At 38.0% G+C, this 6,344-nt stretch overlaps 1 protein-coding gene across 1 annotated transcript in view; it reads left to right on the forward strand.

Moving 5' to 3' along the window:
• The first annotated feature begins 3,163 nt into the window (after positions 1-3,163).
• The window catches only part of LOC138962112 (uncharacterized), a 6,385-nt gene continuing 3,204 nt past the window's right edge, over positions 3,164-6,344 (forward strand). The window contains exon 1 of the mRNA XM_070333834.1: positions 3,164-4,420. The gene's annotated coding sequence lies outside the window, so the exon portion shown is untranslated. The remainder of the gene's footprint in view (positions 4,421-6,344) is intronic.

The following is a 6,344-nucleotide window of genomic DNA, read 5'->3' on the forward strand; positions in this document are numbered from 1 at the left end:
ACTCGTAGCATCGTCAGGCCACCGCTCATGGCAAAGGCAGTGAAATTGACAAGAAGAGCGGGGTAGTAGTTGCGCTAAGAAGGATAGCACGCTTTTCTGTACCTCTCTTTGTTTTAACTTTCTGAGCGTGTTTTTAATCCAAACATATCATATCTATATGTTTTTGGAATCAGGAACCGACAAGGAATAAGATGAAAGTGTTTTTAAATTGATTTGGACAATTTAATTTTGATAATAATTTTTATATATTTAATTTTCAGAGCTTGTTTTTAATCCGAATATAACATATTTATATGTTTTTGGAATCAGCAAATGATGGAGAATAAGATAAACGTAAATTTGGATCGTTTTATAAATTTTTATTTTTTTTTACAATTTTCAGATTTTTAATGACCAAAGTCATTAATTAATTTTTAAGCCACCAAGCTGAAATGCAATACCGAACCCCGGGCTTCGTCGAAGATTACTTGACCAAAATTTCAACCAATTTGGTTGAAAAATGAGGGCGTGACAGTGCCGCCTCAACTTTCACGAAAAGCCGGATATGACGTCATCAAAGACATTTATCAAAAAAATGAAAAAAACGTTCGGGGATTTCATACCCAGGAACTCTCATGTCAAATTTCATAAAGATCGGTCCAGTAGTTTAGTCTGAATCGCTCTACACACACACACACACAGACACACAGACACACAGACACACGCACATACACCACGACCCTCGTTTCGATTCCCCCTCGATGTTAAAATATTTAGTCAAAACTTGACTAAATAATTATAACAAGTCGCGTAAGGCGAAAATACAATATTTAGTCAAGTAGCTGTCGAACTCACAGAATGAAACTGAACGCAACGCAACGCAGCAAGACCGTATACTCGTAGCATCGTCACTCCACCGCCCGTGGCAAAGGCAGTGCCCGTGGAATTGACAAGAAGAGCGGGGTATTCGTTGCGCTGAGAAGGATAGCACGCTTTTCTGTACCTCTCTTCGTTTTAACTTTCTGAGCGTGTTTTTAATCCAAACATATCATATCTATATATTTTTGGAATCAGGAACCGACAAGGAATAAGATGAAAGTGTTTTTAAATTGATTTCGAAAAACAAATTTTGATAATAATTTTTATATATTTAATTTTCAGAGCTTGTTTTTAATCCGAATATAACATATTTATATGTTTTTGGAATCAGCAAATGATGGAGAATAAGATAAACGTAAATTTTGATCGTTTTATAAATTTTTATTTTTTTTTACAATTTTCAGATTTTTAATGACCAAAGTCATTAATTAATGTTTAAGCCACCAAGCTGAAATGCAATACCGAACCCCGGGCTTCGTCGAAGATTACTTGACCAAAATTTCAACCAATTTGGTTGAAAAATGAGGGCGTGACAGTGCCGCCTCAACTTTCACGAAAAGCCGGATATGACGTCATCAAAGACATTTATCAAAAAAATGAAACAAACATTCGGGGATTTCATACCCAGGAACTCTCATGTCAAATTTCATAAAGATCGGTCCAGTAGTTTAGTCTGAATCGCTCTACACACACACACACACGCACACACACACGCACGCACATACACCACGACCCTCGTTTCGATTCCCCCTCGATGTTAAAATATTTAGTCAAAACTTGACTAAATATAACAACCAAACGCAAATGTACTACTACTTCTACGACTCGTTTGAATGTAAAACAGAAATGTAACACTATCTGTGACAATGACGGTTCTACGACTCGTTTGAATGACGGTATAGATCGAACCTTAACCCACAACTACGAAAATTTGTGTCAGACTTTTTTGAACAGGAAAATATGCCTCTGTTCAACAGTAACCAAAACATGGAAGATGTTTTTGAAACTTTACAGAAATGTAACACTAGCCTATCTGTGACAATGTTGCTTTTGAATTGAACCCACATTTGTTGAACAGGAGAGAATGTTCCTGTTCAACAGTGCCCAAAACACTGAATCTGACGTTTTTGAATCTTTTCTGTCATCTAACTGAATCTGACGTTTTTGAATCTTTTCTGTCATCTAACCCAATTGCTCATGACTTCATCGATCTTGAACATGCCTACTTTTCAAAGAAAGACAGACAAAAGCGAAATCTGCATGTTAGCCATCTGCCTGAAATGGTCAATGCACTTTTGTAAAATTGTCACAGCTGTTATGCACTTTTGTGAAATGGTCAGTGCTGTTGTGCACTTATGCAAAACTTGGTGCTGTGCTGTTAACATTTGAACAAAATGCATTTTTTTCAAATGTTTAGTGCAACTTGCTACTATATAATCGCTGTATGCGCTTTGTGGTAATAATGCACTGTTGTGAAAAGTTTGCGCTAAATGTTGGCACTATGCATCATTGTTGGAGCACCCTCCTGTAGATGCACCATGCTGAAAAATGTACTTATGTGAAATGTTTCGTGTAAATTATTGTCACAATAATGTTTTGTGCGCCCCCATGTATGTGTTCTGTGCTAATAATGCACGGTTGTGAAATGTCCGTACACATTTTGTGGCAATATGTAATTGTTAGTGCATCCTCCTGCGGATGCTTCGTGCTAAAAATGCACTTCCATTAAAATATTGTACGCTCATGTCAACTGGTACTATATTTTCAATTGTTTCTCTGTCAATTTCAGATGTTTGTTTCCAATTACTTCAGTATCTCCCTGTTGCAATTCCAGGTGATTCATTATGCATGTGCCAATTTGAGGTGTTTAATTCTGATTCCTGTATTTACAGTGTAAAATTAAAACTATTGTTTTCAAACATTCCTATGACACCTGGTGATGGTTCTGTGTTTTTTTGTAATTTGTATTTTGTTTTTCTGCAATAAATATTTGAAATGGATCTGAGACTGACTTACTACTTTTAGCACTCTTTTTCACCACATTCCCACGTACAGATATTGCAATATCAACTCTTCCTTTCTACCTGTTTCAAACAAGCTCTATTTTTTAATTAAAAAGTGTTCTTTTCTTGTGGCTGTTTGATCAATTCATAGCAAGCATTGACTGAAATAAACAATTTATATATCCAGCACAACATGCAATTCATTAACTTTTGACCCTAACCTTTAACACTTCCCAAAATAAATCTTTGGTGGACATTGCATCGACGCTGTTCATTTTGAATGAACATTTTTCTTGTTTTGACCTGAGGTCAGGATGCATTCACATAGCATACTCGTGACCTAAAAAGTTTTTTTTTTTAAATTTTTTTTTTTAACATTTTCATCCTACTTTTTGGTTAGGGTATAAATTCGCCTGAATACGTCCCCAAAATAACTATGTATTTTCTATAGCTTAACCTTTGAACCAACTCGTAAGTTTCCATGTCAGTCCCTTTGTCAAGATTTCCAAGAAGTTAAAGTACAGTTCTACACATGTACATGAGCTCCTTGTGTTGTCCATAAATTATCACGTAGACATTCTTTGAGACTGTTTATTGACCCACGAAAATGGTGCACGCACACTTTTGAACGACTTCACGGACAGCTATAAATACTATGGGTGAGGGGGTGGGGGTGTTACCGGGCGGGGAGAGGGCTATAGAGGGAGGGATGGGGGAGGAGAAAGGAGTTTGAAGAGGTGAGGTTGATGGTTTTGGGTGGGGATGGTGTTCTAGATTGGGGGTTCGGAGGAATGCCGCAGCAACTGATTGGTACTAAGAAAGAATAGAGGTAGTATGTCTGCAGGACACAATCATGACATTCATTTTTCATTTCATTTTTTTCATTTTCATTTTCATTACTTTATTGTCCCATCGCTGGGAGATTCGGGTCGCTTCCTCCCAATGGAAAGCTAGCTGCAACGGAGTCGCGCTACCCAGGTGTCTGCGTGTTTAAGTGTATTCAGCCACCTGCACAAAATGAAGGCCTTTTTTCTTGGATAGTATCTCTTTTATGCCTGTAATGTTTTGTCATTCAGTAAAGAAAGTTCTCCGTTATGTATGTTTGTGTGTTCGCTTGATTGCTTGCCTTCTTGTACGTCGAAGAACGATATCTACTGAAGGCAAATAAGGAGAATGTCAGTGCAATAAATGTTCTGTTCAGTGTGTGTATTTTTCGGTTCTACTCATTTTATTCCGAGTAAAAATGGAGATGTTTCTTTACCATTTGAAAGTATTTGAATGCAACTTTTCATTTCTTTCAACCTTTTTTTTTTTTATCAATCGGCAGAACTGCAAACGTTCGAACGTACTGTGTGTGGAAATACTAGGTAGTAGACTCACAGTTGTGCTGCCGATCGGTTCTTCTATTCTGACCCTGCAGATAGAATAGCAGGCTGGTATTTATTTGGAATGCAACACTTAAATGAAAACGCACTTGAAAATGTCGAAGACAAAGGCAATGACCATGCTGTTATTCTTCGCTGCTGTCCAGTTCAGCATATGGCTGTGTCTAACTACTGGTAAGTCTGTCAGTATATTATATCTTTTGCTCTGTCTGTCTTTCCGTCTGTTTTCTGTTTGTCTGTCTGATTGTCTAGGCTTGTCCCATCATGCTCGATTGCTTCTGCATCTGTCTGCATGTATGTTTGGTGTCTAATATTCTCTCTCTCTCTCTCTCTCTCTCTCTCTCTCTCTCTCTCTCTCTCTCTCTCTCATTCTCTCTCTCTCTCTCTCTTTCTCTCTTTTTTTCACATCCATTCTCTCTCTCTCTCTCTCTCTCTCTCTCTCTCTCTCTCTCTCTCTCTCTCTCTCTCTCTCTCTCTCTCCCTCTCTCTCTCCGTCTTCTGCTCTCTATATGCCTGTTGCCATCTCGTATTCTCTTTATACTTGTCCGTCTGTGAATATAAAACTATTTTACAGTGTTGTTGTATTGCGCAGCCTTATGCAACTTACATATCAATTCAAGGGACTGTTCAGAAACTGTGATCGCATGGCACATTTTATTTCTTTCGTGTGTCTCTATTTTTCTTCAACACCACAACGAAAAAAGTTTTTGTCATCAAAAGCGACAGTTTAATCTTAGGGGAGCATTTACTGAACAATCCAAAAGTTGAGCTGGTCGCAGTCAAGATTTTCTTTGTCGTTATCGCGTAGTGATTTAGATTGAAATCTGTCCGAAATGAGCAGAATTCATTTAATAATCTGACGGCAGGAACGATCATTTTCTTTATACGCGTACTACCCAAAACAGCGAAACGTGTTGTTGACAGTTGGCACTGACTGGAGTTTTTATGAAGAGAATGTGTCTAGTTTAGTTCAGTCTAGAGAACTCTTTTGTGTACGTCTCACAAAACATGTCGACCCAAATAGTGCCTCAACCAAATAACGCTTCAGACCTTTATAATTATAATATTTCCCTTCAGTTCACTTTTGTGGTTACTGTATTTGTACAGGGTGACACCCCAACCTCCCGAAAAAAGCCAACCTCTAAAATCCCACATGTGTTCAGCGAATTACTTTACATTTGGTGTACATTAGTTTGAAATATGTGGATGATAAATGCACACAGTTTTAGGTATGTAGGTCAAGTGGTTTGATTTTTACGCTTTACAAAACACGTTTTCAAATTCGGAGATTGCCTCAACAGTTGGAGGTTTGACTCTGAGCAGTAGCCCCACTCATCCAACTTGAACCCCTCAGACTTATTTTAATTGCTGTTTCAAGTCATATATTGTCTGAGGATGGTTTTTGTATGCAAGGCTCTTCAGAGAAACCAAGAGGTAAAAATCTGGAGGGCTAAAATCGGGTTAGTGTGGCTACCACGCAGAGCCAAATCGCGTACTTTTAAGTCAATCCCCGAATTGGATTTTTTTTTCTCCCGAAAGAGCATACAAGTCAGAACGTTTAATGTACAAGCTTGAAACTGTGTGAACTTATCATCCCGTATCTTAAGCCAATGTACATTAACTATGAAGTATATCGCTAAAGTAATTTAGGAGTAATTAGCATTTTAATGGGTGGCATTTTTGGGGGTCACCCTTTACATGTTAGGACGCGGTGTAGTTTGTTATTGTTTCTTTTTTCCTTTGTCGATATTCTCAGCTTTTAACTGGCTGCCAGATTATCCACAGGTAGGACGTATAAAATCGCTGTTTTACTGGGAACAATTGACAATGGAGAAGAACCCCCCTCCTCCCCCCCAAAATAAAACCAACAACCCCACAACAACAACAACCGCACAAAAAACTTAACTACATGTAAAATGATCTGTCCAATAAATCCCCACTCTTCACAAGAAACAGGCAGGCTGATGTGTTTTGGTATGTGTTTTAGAGGAGGGATTCTTTTATCTAAAGTAAAAGCCTGGACAAATATATATGTATAGGTTACAACACGAGTGGTTTTTTATATGCGGATGAATATCATAGGGATTCACGAGCCTCT

Source organism: Littorina saxatilis, linkage group LG3, assembly GCF_037325665.1.
Source record: "Littorina saxatilis isolate snail1 linkage group LG3, US_GU_Lsax_2.0, whole genome shotgun sequence".
Taxonomy (NCBI): domain Eukaryota; kingdom Metazoa; phylum Mollusca; class Gastropoda; order Littorinimorpha; family Littorinidae; genus Littorina; species Littorina saxatilis.